A 17,872-nucleotide genomic window follows, 5' to 3' on the forward strand; every position below is an offset into this window, starting at 1 on the left:
GCAGCCTTTAATTTGATAAAAATTATATATGTAGATGCACCTATAGTTATTGCCATTATACCTAAAAATGTAATAATGTTGTATCTGCTTCAAAATAAGTTACCCCTTATGAAAATCTACTGAAAGTTTTTTAAAGTTATTTAAAGCATTATGAAATATACTAACAGTTATACACATAAACTTAAAGTTTCCTTAAACTTATTAAACTTAGTAAAGCATTTTTTACTAAGAGATTATTTTTACTTGCAATATTTAAGTAACTTGTGAATATACTTTCGAAGATAATAAAGTTTGTAATTTATTTTGAGTTTTCTAAAGTAGATTTTTATAAGGGACATTACAGCACATTATTTTAGTAATGTCAATCGGCAAACACGCGGCATCCATCCGGAAACCCTTTCCATTGATAATATCAGTGGCCGCGAAAGCCTCAAAAGTAGTATTTTAATAATGTATTAAAACTAACAGCAATGTAAACTCGAAAAATAAAATTTTATTTACTATTTGTTACTAATACAAAACGAGGTAAATTTTTTTATTTTTTAATGTAAAAAATAAAATTTATGTGAAAGATTTATTATTTATCTCTTGGAACAACGTACAATTTCTACTTTAACCTGTCCACGCGAATTTTTCTGTTTTCCTCGTTAACTTAGTTAGCGGTCTGGCTATTTTCGAAAAATCTTCAATAAATCGTCGGTAGTATCCTGCCAGCCCTATGAAGGATTGTATGTCCTTCACTCTTTTCGGCGTTGGAAAATTCTTTATGGGCGTTAGTTTTGATGGGTCTGGTGAGATCCCCTTTTCTGAAATTATATGCCCTAGATAAATTACTTCTTTTCGTAGAAATTCGCATTTATCTGGTTATAGTTTTAGGTTATTCTTTCGGAGTCTCTTCAGTACTTCTTTGAGTCGCTTGTTTTGGTTCTCCAGGTTTGTTCCGTATATAACAATGTCATCCAGGTAAACGAGGCATTTGAGCCCTTGCAATCCTGTCAGGACGGAATTCATTAGTCGCTGAAAGGTTGCTGGCGCATTTTTTAACCCGAACGGCATTCGGTTAAACTCATAATGTCCGTAGGGTGAAAATGCTGTCTTTTGTTTATCTTGCTCAGCCATTGGTATCTGGTGATACCCTGATGCCAAGTCCAGTGTGGTAAAGTATTTTGCGTTTCCTAACTGATCTAATATGTCAGTTATATTAGGTAGTGGGAACGAATCTCCTATTATTAAGTCATTGAGCTTCCGAAAATCTACTACTATTCGGAGCTTTGGTTTCCCGGATGCGTCTGCCTTTTTTGGGACCACTAATAAAGGTGCGTTCCATTGACTAGCGCTTGTTTGAATTATGTCGTCTTCTAACATTTTTCTCACTTGTCTATCTACCTCGGCTTTATGTTTTTCCGGAAGGCGATATGGTTTTACGTTAACCGGCGAAGACTCAGTTCGCGTCTTGATTTCGTGTTTTACTGTTGTTGTACTTGTCAGGGGTTCTCCCTCCAAATGGAATACGTCTGCGTATTGTTCGCATATATTTTCAAGAGCCTTGTTTTTCTTCTGTATTTAAATGGTCTGCTTGCAGTAACTGTCAAATGTGTGCGGGCCGCGGTGAACTAAGATTCTGATTTCCTCGTGTTTGTATCGTATTGACTTCCGCTGCGTTATCATGTGCGATTTCTTCGAAGGTGACAATGGGTGTGCATATCTCGACTTCTTTTTCCGTGGTGTTAATAATGCTGATCGAGCATGTATGTTTTTCAGCTTTTACCATACAGTTTCCTATGTATACGCCCGGTGCGGTTTCTTCGGCTTGCACAAGGCTGACTCTACTCCCTTTCGTATTAGCGGTTATTATAGTTTCGCTACGTGGTTTTAAAATAATTTTATTAAATGGGTAGAGTTTTACGGCGGAATCTCTTATTTTTAGTACCGCGCGTTGGTAGTCACAAGACACGGAGTATCTTCGTAGGAAGTCAATCTCCAAAATTCCGTCGTGTTCAATCGGAACGTCGTCTTTCACGACATAGAAGGCATGCTTTATTTTGATTTTATCTAATATTATTGTAGCGTACATTTTTCCTAATGTATGTATTTAGTGTCTTGTTACCCTTGTAAGCGTAATTCGCTTTTCATATATGAGAGTTTCATCTTTCAAATATTTAAGTTTTATCAAGGAAATCGTTGATCCAGAATCGTAAAGCATTTTTACTCTATCGCGTTTTGCTTCGCGCATTGGCAAGTTCGCTATTAGTAGTTCGGTTGGGTTTTGTGAACGCGGGGTATTTTTTAAATGTGCTACCCGGTATGTTGATGCAGGTCGCGGCTGTTTGCTTCTGGTTTCTTCTTGTCTGTCGTCACTATCGTTATTTGTTAAGGTAGTGCTTTTTTTTCGCTAACAATGCGGATTCTTATTTTCACGCGTACTTTCATCGCGTGTTTTGTTATTATTTTCTTTTATTTTACTAGTCGTCGTTCCTAGTCGTCCCTTTAGGTTCCAGCATTCATTTTGGTTGTATCCGGATTTTTTGCAGTAATTGCAGTATTTACTTATCGCAGTATTTACTTCTATATTTACTTCTATAGTATTTACGCTATATTTACTTCTCGCGTAGTTTTATCTGGCTTGGGAAGTACATATTTGCTACTTCGACAATCGCGCCCGAAGTGTTCAGGTTTACCGCATTTGAAGCATTGCTCGAATTCTGAGTTTGTCGCGAAAACTTTGCTTCAACTTTATTTTTATTAAATGAGTTGTGAATTTTTCCCGTATGCCCGATGAGTTTTTCTTCCGAACTCGCTTCGTTTATGGCCTCCTGTAGTGTGGTGTATCGTTGAGCTCGGACTAATAGTTTGATCGTCATGTAGTCCCGTTTCAAAATTAATTAGAGCCTGCTTTTTTATTGTCCGTTGGATTGCGCGTTTGAACATGGGCGAATGTTCTTCCCCTTCTATCATTGATTCATATAGTTTCATAGCAAGTTGGTCTACGCGTTGCCCAAAAGCGTGTCTCGTTCGTTTTCTGTTTCAGTGAGTTAAATTCTATTTGTAAATGGGTAGTGTTCTGTTTGGTTGATAGTCCTCGAGTTGTTGTTTTAACTCATCGTACGACTATACAGTCGTACCCGTCCCGTGTTTCAAAGTCTTGCCTAGTCTTTCCTCTTAACTTTGTGTATAGGATCGCTTGCAGTAATGAGTCTTCGTCCAGTGGGTTAATAGTGTTCATTGCATAAGTGCATGAATTTATAAAATCTTTCAAATTACTTCTCGAAGTTCCATCAAATTCCGGAATTAGAGTTCGCGCTTCTTTTAGTGACACGAACTGTGCGGCTATACTCTGTCGATGCCTGACATCGTACTCTGTCCGTCCGTACGTAAGATCTAGGTTATTATCGCGGGGTATGTTTCGCGTTCAGTTTAATTCGTCGCGGTGAGCATATCTTGTACTTGTTCCCGTAATTCTCTTATTTCCGTTTGCATTTCCCGGAAACTGTGTAAAAGTTCTATGAATACCTCATTACTCGTATTATTGCCTATTGCCGGTTCCGCGTTTGCTTGTCGTGCAGTAGAATTTCCTCCTGCTTGTGTTCGCATACGCTCAATTTTTCTATCTATTTCTGCTGACGGTACATTCGGTTGTCGGACAATGTTTGATTCTACAGCGGGCTCGAATATACTTTCGTCAAACGACAAAGGTGAATACGTCCTTCTCACGGAAACACGGTCGACGGTATTACGGCCAGTGATTGGTCCGTTCGTGTCGGGGTGATTATCAATAGTGTGGTCGAGTTCCTCGTCCGAATATTGATCTCCTAAATTTCTTCGCACATTTTCGTGAATATCACGGGTCGCTTCTTCGATTATTTGTTCGGGTATTACGTGACCGAATCTATTCGCTATTCGCGTCCGTATATTAAAAAACCATTGTCGGTGGAAGGTCACACGTTTCGCTGGTGCCGACATTTACGCTGTATTTTTATAATTAGCTTCTGGGAATCGATTCGCATTTGCTCGATGTGTTACAATAGTATTAAATTTCGGACTTACAGTAACATTACGGCTCGCATTTTGCGCTCGCTCGTGGTTGTGCTGCTGACGCAGGTTCAACGGCTGCTACGGCGTGCGACACTGTGTTGTTGATTGTGGAGTTATCGTAGGTCGTGGCGTTGACTGGCTCGCGTTCTTCTTCAGCTTCCTGGCTGTAGTCTTCTAGGATCTCGCCTGTCCTTGTCATACTATAGTGATTTTCTCCCTAGGTGCAGTCTTCCAGCATCCCACTGCTGTCACCAGTTGTTGTGTCGCTGGTTGAGCGACACAGGTTTTGTCGGAAGGGACGGACCAGACGAGTTCTAAGACGTGAAGTAGAATGACTTAGTCGGATTTAGCAAATAAGCGTCCTTTAATTTTATAAGGTGTGGTTACACGACTCTTTTCGCTTCCCTGCTTGGTTGTCGGATACTCGCTTTCTCACTGTTGATTCACTTAGGCTGATCAGTTTTCGGTTGTTCGGTATGATACTTGATAATACTAACTTAATTTTGCGACTGCCCGCGCGTCTAAGCGCGGGCGGGTTTTTATCGCGCTGTGCCCTTGCGCAAAATTCGTGCGGCTCGTTTAACCCGCATCGAGTGCAAGCGTAGCGAGTCCAAAGGTCGGAATTTTTTGCTTGCACCCTGTCGCAATTGTCGTCGCGGTGTTCCGGTTTTCGCAATCGTTCCGTGCGAGGATCTCTGTGTTATTAGTTCGTGCGATCAATGCTCCGCAGTCGCGGTATGTGGAGCTTCTTGCCTTATTTAACAATAGCATATCGGTTATAGCTTATTGGGTTATAACACTTTGTACATGTGTCGTTTCCAATAAAGAAACGACTTTTTATCTCAACCAAAATTTCGTCGCAAGGCTGAACGTAATGTAGAGGACTAATAGGCATATACAAAATGTGTAAACAAATTAAATTTGAGAAATATGTGTATATAATACAAACATCTAATGTCATACTTATTTTTATATCTATATAATAAATACAAATAAATTGTTAAACTTTTTCTTGTATAGTATTATATATATATATATTTGTAAAATAAATATTTTATCATACTTGATATCTCTTAGCACTTTACACACGTCTACTTCACCTTGTACATAGCTTCATTATATCATGGCTTTGCATACGCAAAATATGCAATAAGTAGGAACTAAATATGTTACAATATTTTTTGAGAAATATGTATATATAACAATATGATATATCTAATGTTATACACTTTTCTTATTTTTATCTGTATGTAATATAAATGAAAATAAATTGTCTATTAGAAATACAATTAAATATTGAATATAAAATTATGCTTTTTTTTATATTTTATACCATAATAAATAAAATTTTAAAACGTATTTTTATAATAGCATTTAATTTATACAGGGTGTCCCCGAATTGGCGGATCAACTCTCGTGGGTAGATAGAGCGTATTAAACTGAAGAGAAAAATCTTATATCATTTTGCTAAATTCGCAATAATTAATGAGATATAAATTAATAAAGATCGGCCAATACGTGCCAGGATAAGTGCGCGGCGCGAAGAAGCCTCCTACTTGTTACTTGATACTAGGCGCGCGGCGAGACAGTAGGCGGAGCGCTCTACAAAGGATGTACAAAGAACGTACAAAGGGCGTACTTAAAGAGACACGTACAGTGCGTTCTGCGTTTATGTCTTGCCACGCGCCTAGTATCAAGTAACAACTGGGAGGTTTCTTCGCACCGTGCGCTTATACTGGATTGGCCGATCTTTATTAATTTATATCTTATTAATTATTGCGAATTTAGCAAAATGATATAAGATTTTTTTGTTCAGTTTAACACGCTCTATCTACCGACGAGAGTTGATCCGCCAATTCGGGGACACTCTGTATATTATATAAATACATATATTTATTATTATTGTAAATATACGTATTGATAACTTTTTTCACACACATTAATGTATAAAATACAAAATAGAGATAATTATATACTCAATAATTTTTGTTTCTTAGTTTGGTCTCAATATTCTTAATGTTTTTAAGCAATATTTTACATACATTTAAATTTTGTGAAAGAATCTGCAATTGAAATGTTATATTCGTACTTACAAAATAATTACAAGAATTAATACCTATTTTATACTTTTGCTGGCATTTGTTACAATCGCGATAACTAGTAAATAAATCTTTTTTATAAAATTTGCCTAATACATTATAACACTCGGAACAATAAAATACATATTGATTTAATTCTTCTGGAGGATCTAAACGCTTGCTTATCATATATTTGGAATTTATAAATGTTGAAAAATTTGGAACCTAACCTGCCCAAGTAGTTGCCATATTAAATAAAGCTAATCCTTGCTTCATCAGAACAATTAAAGCGAACACAATAAGTGTGTATCATTTGTACAACTTCATCAATTGTTGTTTTTGAGCTTTCAAACATTATAATATTATTATGTTTCACGTTCGCATCATTAGTAATTGTCGCCTCATCAGTATCAGATATTTCACAAGTAGAATTCTCAGTTTCGATTTTGCTCTGATCGAAATCTTCTTCTACAGATTAATTTTGTCGTCTTCATTGTCATTATGTTCATAACAATTCAAGCTATCACCAGTTTCTTGAGATACAAGGATTTGTTGACCTATTTGATGAGTAGTATATGAACTAGTTTTGTTTATATTAGATGTTTCTATATAATTTGTTTTGAAAGTTGAAAATGTATATTTTGATATATTTTTACATCTATCATCTGTAAAAAAAAATAATTATTTATTAAAAAAGTAAAAATTTAAATGTATATAACAATACAAAAAAAAACACTTTAGAAACTTATTATATGTATAAATCCGATTGCAACGTTATTTTGAATTTAAGCAAAACTTAAACATGTATGTATCTTTATCTTTCTTTGAAAATAAATAAAGACATTTAAGTTTTTTAAGTTTAAAACTGAAATAATATTGATGCAATAAGGCGTAATAAGCATAAAAACTCGTTCAATTTTATAATGATTCAATTTTAGAATAAATATTATATATAATAATATAATAATGAAATATTAAATCTTCTGCACAAACACAGCAAGAACGTTGCAGCATGTTGCTATAAAAACGTAGTAACTAAATAGATGTATTTAACAAATACATATCAGAGAAATTACTTTCATTTATGAAAACTTTCCCAAATTACAAATTATTTTGCTATAATTATTTACTATAATAAATATAAAATTATTTTTTAAGGAGACTTCCTACTTTCTTGGCTAGAAAAGTTTGCTGATTTTCAGGGATTTTTTTAATAATAAAATTAAGATATTTAATTTAAAATTTTTTTAATTATATTTTACAAATTTTAAATTATATTTAAAAAATATTTTATTTTATTTTTCTTTAAGTCTTTTTATAAGGATATTTGTGTAATTTACAACGATATCTCTAAAAAAAACTAGCGAACACGATTGCGATCGATTGAATTATCGAAACAAAAAGCCAAATAAATTTTTAATTTTTTTGTGAATATCTCGTATGATCCTCGGAAAAAAAATATCGGATAAAAATTCTTTAAATAGCGAACTTTGAAAGTAGGATTCTGAATTAAATTTTCAAAATCCTACTTTTAAAGTCTGCTATTTAAAAAACTTTTATCTAATATTTTTTTCAGAAATTCAATACGAGATATTCATATAAAAATTAAAAATTTATTTGGTTTATTGTTTCAAATAATCAAATTAATCGCAATTGTGTTCGCCAATTTTTTTGGAGGTGTCGCAAGCTACAAATATTCTTATAAAAAAAATTGAAGAAAAATAAAATAAAAATTTTTATGTATAATTTAAAACTTGTAAAAGTATAATTAAAAAAGTTTAAAATTAATATATTTATTTTATTATAAAAAAAATTCCTGAAAGTAGACTAAATTTTCCAGCTGAGAAAGTAGAATGTTTTCTTAAAGAAATGAGATATATTATATTTGCATTTATCGTGAGTTCTCATTTTCAATCAATTTAGATATATAACATGTAATATAAAATATAATTAAATTTTTTTTAAATATAGAAAAATTAAAACGCAAACATATTAATGTAGCATTCAAATGTTATGTTTAATTCAATATTTTTCAATGTAAATAAGGTAGATCGAGACGAATTTGAATATGTTTTAAGACAATTGTTATAGTTATTAGTTTTTTATTTCAAACCGTAACTGTTTCAAAATTTATATTAGTACGATTCGTCTTAATATAATCTTTATAAGTAGAAATTATTTAATATATTACTTATGTATAATAGATATCTCAGTCATTTTTATATTTTTCTACAGGTTTTGTATATATGTCTAGAAAATTATGTAAAATTTTAAATTACTCACTTTTAACTTTACTATAATTCTGCCATCGTTTCCAAGTTTGATTAGTTACCAAAGGAATTCCATTGTTTTATCCAAAAAAAGTTTATTATACCTTTTCCTTTTTAAACATAAAATATTATCTTCATTTTTGTTTATTTTGTACCAATTGCCTATATAAATTAAAAAGAGCCAGTATTTATAAACATTATTCGATATTGTTTATAGAAAAAGATATATTAAAAGATTTACATTTATTATTATTATAAAAGATTTACATTTATTATTATTATGTTGATATTTATTGTGAATAAGAAAAATAAAAACAAACAATGACATTAGAAAAGAATTATAACATATAGTAATATTAAATATTGATAATTTTATTAATTCAACTAAAAACTCATATATTTAATTCTAAGTTTAAATCTGGGTATATGTCTCGCTTGCAATGATTTCAAGTAACAACTATTATTAAAATGGGCATATAAACAGTTTGAAAAATTAAGTTTTCAATAACTGATAAAAATGATTATAAATAAAAAAAACTTACGTCTCCACGGTCAGATTCAGTATCAACTTTACTTGTTGCAATACATTGACTAAGGGGTAAAAATTCTATTCTTCTGGATCTTATTTTTTTGTTTATTGCTTCCTTAATTTCTATCGTATAAAAACAGACATTATTAATACGACATTTTTTGCTTTTTATTATGTTACGTCCAGGCCCGTAGAAAGGATGGGTCAGAGGAAGGGCGTAACAGGAACTGTTCCGATGTCAAAAGTCTTATCGACGAGTGACTCGGTCGAGCGAGCTGCAGGTTGGCAAACAGGTAAACGACGGGTGTCGTTATTACTCTGTTATGCGAACGCTCTCTCTCGGTGGTCCCTTTTTGGTAAGAGAATCAAATCTCTTTTACGCGGGACGGGACCTTGTGTGATCTTTCGCGTGGAGGGAGTAAGGGTGTTAAATAAGTTTACCGATCATTTAATTTTTAAATTAACATTTATTCAATTGATCCCTACCATTATACATATAACTTTATTGATATTATCAAATCCGCCTTAAAATTATTTGTATGAGTGTGTGTGTGTGTGGATCGCGGGTGTTACAAAAGTACGGAGGTCATCAACCAGAAAAGAAGGAGAACGAGTGCGAGTCTAAAGATTTTATTCTGGTTGGTATTTGTACAATAGTTTATAATAAGAAAAAAGAAAAATAAAGATTTACGAAAATGTAATATGTGTTACGGCGCGATTTCGCACATGGTCGTGTCGTCCGATCTATGATCTCGGTTGGCTTGCGCGAATCGGCGGGTCGGCGCGATTTTAGACATACTTAGTAAAAGAACAGGGTTGAATAAAGGAGAAAGGAGACGATGAGAGAAAAAAAACAAAAGAGAAGGAAATTAAACTTACTACTTAGGCAGATTGGTTGCGTTTTAGCTGCTGGTGTAGTTGTGGCTCCAGTTGTGGTCTTACTCGGCGGGTGGTCTTTGTTGAGCACTGACTCTAATAGGTTTTAAGACGTAATCGGAACTCCCGCAGTGTAAAACGAATTGCTTGAGTCAGCGAACGACCGAAAAATCTATGCCGAATGAATCTGATGCTGTACTATCGACTGATTTTAATTTTTGTAATGCGCGAGTCTTCCCTTTTTATATTAAATTTTGAGGGCGTGTTAACAATTTGGGCGGGAGTATTTTTGAGATTTTGACGTGTAAAAGCTGTCGTTCGGTGAGATCCTTCTCCTCCTTATTTTTGATTGTTGCTGATTGGTGGGCTCTGTACGGCCTCTTAGGAAATTTGGAGATTCTTCATTTGGTTATCTCCTGGGATTATGCAGCTGTTTTTATCCATTATTTATTTAGGGGATCTCGCTTTCGGTCCTTTTCGATCATTTCTTTGAACATCGATTTCAATGTTTAAAACATTTTTTCGTTCCGCGGCCCTCTTATGACTGGTTGGGCAATTATTGCTTTATCTTTATAGGAGGTAAAGACGTGGAGCCGACAGTGCGTAGCGGCGTTATTTGTTTCTTTCTTAAGATTATGCAGCTGTGTTTGTCGATTTATTCATTTAGAGGATCTCACTATCGGTCCTTTCCGGTCGTTTCTTTTGACATCGTTTTCAATGTTTTAAAATATTTCTCGTCGCGCGATCCCTTTTATGATTAGTTGGGTGATTATTTTTATTTTCGTGGGAGGAAAAACGTGGAGCCGACAGGACGTAACAATTAATAAAATTTTATTATTGACTTTATTTTTATAAAGAAACTTAACTTTTAAAGAACGTATATTATATTCTTAGTATCATCTTCTGGATAGCGATCTCATAAATTTCGCTTTTTTTTAGTGTGAACTCGTGAAAGTGAAAAATTTCTTTAATAAATGTTCAATTCGTCAAAAATATTAATGAAACTTTTTAACAGTAGTAAATTTGTGCTAGAAAAAAATAAGATACACATGTGATCGCTGCCTATTAGTTCTACATGTTTTATAGGTTAGATGGACATTTCTTTGAAATATCTGTTATCTAAGCTTCTGCATATATATATATATATATATATATATATATATATATATATATATATATATATATATATATATAATTGTATATTATATATTATATATATATATATATATATATATATATATATAATTGTATATTTTTAATATCAAAATCCACTACATCGTCTATGTTGATAATAGCTTTTACACCATCTTCGAATTTAATATAAGTAAACATTTTTGTACCATATATACACGTGCTGTCGCCGGCTGATTACCATATATTGAATATTTTTAGCGGGTTCACGTTTCACTTTTGATCGCGTCGTAATATATTACAATCAGTGCCGTAACTAGCCTGCATTACGTTCAATGTGAGATCATTTTATGCCTCTTTTGCCAAATATTTATAATAAAAACTGAAATTTTTAAACCAAAAAGAAACATTTATTTATTACAAATAAATGCATTTATTATTATTTATTTTATTTTATTATTTTTTTAATTAAAATAGTTTCTTTTTATTTAAGAAAAATTTTTATTTTTTTTAAAATTTTTATAAATTATATTTATTTTTATTATTTATTATTATATTTATCATTATTATTACATTTTATATATTTATAATTAAATAAAAAAAATAAAAATCAAAATTAAAAAATTTTTTTAAATTATTATACATACAATACAAAACATATACTTTTAAAATATTTACATAAATATTTTTTTTTTAGAAATTTTTTCGAATATTTGATTAAAAAAATTTTTTTATTTTATTAGTTTGACTGCGCCTACCTAAAGCTTGTGCCCAGTGCGGGTAACGATAGCACCGCCCTAATTACGGTACTGATTTATACCTCACATGTTATATATATATACTTATCTTCTCTCGCGCAAAATGTACTTATATCTTGATCTAAGTAGACAGAAACCGATGATCGCAGTAACGCGACTGTTGATTTCTTTATGTTCCACTTAACGTAACGCATCATCTGTCTTTATTTAATCTATGGCGAACAACAAAATTAAAATGATTCTACAACCGTTATAATTATTAGGTGGAACATAAAGCCTTAATATATGTCTAATAAAAAAAAAAAAAATAAAAGAATATATAACGACCTGACGGGAAGTGAAACTGTGAAACGTGCCCGCTAAAAGTACTGAATATGGCGAAGTGTAACCAACTGGCTACAGCACGTTCATATGCTGAAAATGTTTACGTATATTAAATTCGAAGATGGTGTAAAAGCTATTGTTAACACGGACGATGTAGTGGATTTTGATGTTCAAAATATACAATTTGATAAAAAATATCAAGTGAAGTGGGATGACGGACACTTCTTTTATGGCATATTAAGAAAAATACAACAAAAAGTAATTTTAGCAGGTAATAGATTAAAAAGTGTAATTAATTATTTATTTATATTGCTATATATATATATATATATATATATATATATATATTATATATATATATATATATATATATATATATATATATATAACGTATTTTTCTTTAAGATTTGTTGTATGTTGTCTGAGTGTATATATATATATATATATATATATATATATATATATATATACAGGGTGTCCCCGAATTGCCGGATCAACTCTCGTAGGTAGTAGAGCGTGTTAAACTAAAGAGAAAATTCTTATGTCATTTTGCTAAATTCGCAATAATTAACGAAATATAAACTAATAAAATAAGAATAATATAATCGGCAATAAAGAGCAGGTATGAGTCATGAACAATTGGAATGAGTAATAAATAACGCAAATTATACAAATTAAAAATTAAACATTGTTAGGTGTAAATTATAAATGAAATTAAAGAATTTTTGAAAAAATTATTTAAAATATTTTTATAATACTTAATCATACATAAGTCCCAATAAAAATCTGTATCTAACTATTATTATAACAAATTATGTTTCACAAAGACGTAAAGTTACATGAACAAAAATTCTACAAATATTAACAATAATTAAAACTTAAAGTTATTTGAGTCTTCTTCAGCGCGATAATTAAATTACAATAATAAAAAAAAACTAATAATGATCGGCCAATTCGAGCCAGTATAAGCGCGCGGCGCGAAGACGCCTCCCACTTGTTATCTCGGTATTAGAATATCTCTGCAATGACAGAAAATCCTCGTAACCACCTAATTAAATTCAATCTCGATATTGCGCGCAGAATTACGAAGATTTTCTGTCATTGCGGAGGTATTCTAATATCGAAATTTATTAACCGCACATAAAGAAGATAAATTTATAAAATTATTTTAATAACAATAAATTACTACACAACAATAATTTAACAATAAATTAAATACATAATTTATCAATATTTCAATGTCGATAAATAAATTTAGTGCGGTGGCACTTTTAATATGCGACGTGCCTGAGCGCGCGAAGTTTTGTGATGCTAATTGGTCAACTTTAAACTCTTACCATTTGAAAACTATTGTAACCTCGACATTTTGGTATTAGGATTTTCGTCTCCAAATGACCTCTGGAATTCACCATTAACAGGTGATTTGATAGGTCTGGGACACTCTGTATACATACACTCAGACAACATACAACAAATCTTAAAGAAAAATACGTTCTTAAAACCTATATAACGTATAAATAAAATGTTCACATATGAATTATTACAAAGGATATAATTGCTAAAAATATATGATCTCCCGCTCTTTAGAAGTGTGTTGTTTTGGGTTTCTTTATAAAAGTAGGTTATAATATCTTAATAAAAAGCAAAAAATTATGTCATAATAATGTTTGATTTTGTACAAAAGAAACTAAAGAAGCAGTGGATGAAAAACTGAAATCCAGAAGAGTTGAGTTTGCACCCCTCAATCTATGTATTTCAGCAACTGTAATTGATACTGAATCTGACCTCGATCGTGGAAATGTAAGTCTTTTTTTACTAATGACCATAAAACTCTTATTTTTTAAACTGTTTTAATGGTTGTTACTTGAAATTCATTGGAAGTGAGATACTCAGATTTAAGTTTAGAGTTGGATGTGGTTTTTTCAATTGAATAACAATTATCAATATAATGTCACATGTATCATGATTTAACTGAAAAATTCATATCGAAGTTTAAACTCAAATCTGAGTGTCTAACTTAAAATAAGTTTCAGGCAACAATTATTATGTCTTAAAGTATGGATTAATTTTTTGCCTTTTAATCTTCTAACAATAAGTGAAAGTGCTTTTTAATAATTTGTTTCCAATTTTTCATGATTAAAATTAATTTTTACTTATAAGAAAGGACTTCGTCTAAAAGCAATTTAGTAGTATAGGTTGCTCTTTTTTTATGAAGTTAACTCAAATGTTTGCGGAACACTGGAAACAAATCAACAAAAGATGTTACTGTAAATTGGAAGCCAAAGTCAATGTTAAACGTATAGTTTTATAAAAAAACGTTTATTATATCTCTTTGATTTGAATTTAATAATGTAATATGTTCTTTTTATTTATATTAAAATGTGTACTGTGTAAATTAATTTTCTTATATTGAGAAACTATGAAACAAGTTATGTAGCTAAAGAAGTGTGCAGCTTAACTGTATATAAAATATTTGTGTTATATGATAATTAAATTCACATTTACATTTTTGAACAGTTGTTAATATTATACAATTTAGTCAATATTTATTTTATGTATATCATAAGCTTTCTCTACTTCTCTCTTTTATATTTAAGTATTTTGCATAAATTCTTAACAATTTAAATTTCCAAGCCAACAACAATTAAATTGGATTTTTTCAGAGTTTTAAAGAAGAGAGTTTGAAGAATAAAGTTGCTACAAAAATTAAAAAGCTAAACATAGAATTGGAAGAAAAAGAAAATAACAATAATGTTACATCAAATATAAATAGAAGCAATAATACAAAAACAACGAAATTGAAGGATCAAGAATTAAATATCTCTTTGAACAATGTTTCGGAAAAAAGAGAATACCATCTAAAGAAAGTATAAAGAAACAGCAGAATGAGATAAATGTAAGCGTATATTTTTTCGGATTTTAATTTATGTTGACTAAAAAAAAATATGTACGTTTTTAATCCATTATTGACATTATTTTCAGAAATCGTTTGTTACTGAAAAAAGTTTAACTAGCTCTTTGAAGCAATCAGTATCAAAAATTAATAAAAAAACTAACAAGCAACATAAATTTAAGTTAGGTAAAGTAGAAAATTATGCGTAAGATGATAAAAGCAATACCGAGTTTGTTTCATCCTGTATAGAGAAAGTAATTGATTTTAATAATAAAGTAAATTTTTATGTATTAAAATTTAATTTTCTTTTTAAATACGCGACTTAAAAGTAAAATGACTAATTACAACATATATAGTTTTTAATTATATTTAATTAAATAATTAATTCGTTTAAAATTATTTTATTTTTATTTTTCAGGAAATAGTATTACCAGCTATGATTACTAAGAGTGCCTCTAAATTGTGCTCGACAATAAACTTAAAAGATTGTTCCATTGTTGATAATAATATAAGAACATTGCACTCATCAATAACCAAGAATCAAAGCTGTACAAATAAAAAAAAAACAAAATCTTCGCATAAAACTTATGAAAATAATGATTTTATTCTTGCTGGATTTATTAAACAGAAAATGAAAGAAACATTGTTAATAGAGGTAAAAGCATTAAAAATCTGTTTTGGAATATAAATTTTTACATATTTTATAAATTATATTTTATGTCTCTATTTTAAGTATATAAATTTTATGTCTATAAATTGTGCGTGTTATAAAAGTTAAATTCAAAGTCATTAATGAAAAATAATATGAATGTAATACGTAGCTTTGCAAAAAAAAAAAAAATAACATGAATCGATATTAAACAACATAATTAAAAAATAAAATCATTTATTTAATATTGCAGAATAATAATACTCAGTTGTAATCTAAAACTAATCAAGTTGAAATCTTGAAAAAAAGGTAAATCTTAATATTAATTAAAATAATACATATAAGCATATAAAACAATTAATTTATATTATGTACTGTCACGTCTCGTGACCCACTGTTATTGTCCACCTCAATGTCAATATCAGGGTTGCTCTCTATTTAGTTTTTTTAGGACAACCTGTTTAAACCGACTATACCCAGGGAACCGCCGAGAGCTAAGTCTTGACCTTTTTTGATAATCAGGAGATTTTTTTTTTACTGATCGGGAACCACTACAATTGATTCATAAGTTCATTAATAATATCGTCTAAATTATAAATAATGTTTTCTTTATTTTCTTCCAAAAATTGTAATAATATTTCTATTATCGTATCAGGTTCTTGAGAAGTATTTTGTTGTATATCAGTGTCAGTTGTATGAGGTTTCATTAATTATTAGTTAATTGAGAACTAATTAGGAGAGACATAGATAAAATTTTTATGTCTTATGCATGTACGCGTTGAGTATATTGTAGATATTTCTAAATTTTATGATTAATGATTTTTTTGATACCCGGTATATAAGATATATATATATATATATATATAGAGAGAGAGAGAGAGAGAGAGAGAGAGTGGCTTTAAAGTAAGATATTGTCTCTATTATTCAGTAGTGACTATTAGGTATTATCCTAACTTATTACTTAAGAAATTTGGTAATTCTTATAATTAATTTATTTAATTAACTATTATAGGGAGTGATTTGGAGAGTTGAGATTGGGGACAGATTATCGTCAGTTCACGTCCGTTACAATGGAGTTGGTCCAGTCTTCCTAGGATAGACCAGTAAAAACAAGTTGGCTGACGTCTTATAAACAAATGGAAGTCGGAATTTCGGAACCTATTAGGGGTAAGTTTACGAAATTTTGGTTATAAGGTCTACAGGCAATATTGCATAAAATAGACGTGTTAATTTGTACTTTTACAGGTGCAAAACTGTCTATTGAATAGTAAAATTCTAAAGTTGTCTCAATTTAGTCGAAGTTTTGCATTAATCTTAGTTTAGTAGTAGTAAGAGTATTTAAGGGTATTCAGAATCCTTAAGTCAAAAAATGAAAAAATAAAAAACGGCGGCCAAAATGTGTAAAATTGGCCAAAAAGTATATCCTCAAAGTTTCGAGCAAATGAGAAATTTTGTTAAATTATTTATTTATTTTGCAATAATTTTTAATGTTTTTCTATTGTTATTATATAATACTTTTGTTAATTAATCAAGAGAAAAATTCATAATTGAAAATTATTAACCTACGAGTAAGATGGAATAAATGAGAAAAATTTTAGTATCGTATCTTCAATAGGTGTTATGTTATTAGATTTTACAAGTAATTAATTTATGTTGGAAAAATAAATTTTTTGTGATTATAAAAGAATTTAATTATAATGATTTGACTAAATTATAGATGAGAAAGATAAAGTATTGTTCATAAATTATTGTTAATTAATAAATGGATTGTTTATAAGTTTTATGTATATGGAGGGTTTCAATAATTACTCCTATATGTAATTATGTATTAAAATTATTATCTTAATATGTCAATTAGTTATTTGTTTATAAACAAATGGGTTTATTTTTACTATAATTTATAGAAAAAGGGAACGAAAATATTGTTCAGAGGTTGCTGATGAGGGTGTCCAACTATGGTGGTTTAGCACCTTAATTTTCTATATTTTTATTCATATATATATATATATATATATATATATATATATATATATATATATATATGAATCGCTTCTTTTGAGGACTTTTATATATATATATATATAATTATAAACGTGAGAACAATCTCGACACTCTGATAGCGGTTTAATTTCAGCACATAAATTTCCACAAATTACGCAATTAACAATGGGTATGTTCCCAAATTTAAATAGGTGAAGAACGTAATATTCAAATTCTTGGCAATTATCGGGAAAGCAATCTTTACAGACTTTAAGAGGTACTTCGGTATGAATCATAAAGGAAGATAGGATCATGCATTGAAAATTGAGACTGTTAGGGAAGTCTTTAAATA

The 17,872-nt window shown here is 30.2% G+C and overlaps 2 pseudogenes; one reads left to right on the top strand and one right to left on the bottom strand.

Annotated features, from left to right (window-relative positions):
- Positions 1-6,008: 6,008 nt before the first annotated feature.
- On the bottom strand, positions 6,009-11,117 carry LOC140673977 (uncharacterized; annotated as a pseudogene).
- Positions 11,118-12,048: 931 nt separating this feature from the next.
- LOC140673984 (uncharacterized) lies at positions 12,049-16,804 on the top strand (annotated as a pseudogene).
- The last annotated feature ends 1,068 nt before the right edge of the window (positions 16,805-17,872 follow it).

Source organism: Anoplolepis gracilipes, chromosome 2 (assembly GCF_047496725.1).
Source record: "Anoplolepis gracilipes chromosome 2, ASM4749672v1, whole genome shotgun sequence".
Classification (NCBI taxonomy): domain Eukaryota; kingdom Metazoa; phylum Arthropoda; class Insecta; order Hymenoptera; family Formicidae; genus Anoplolepis; species Anoplolepis gracilipes.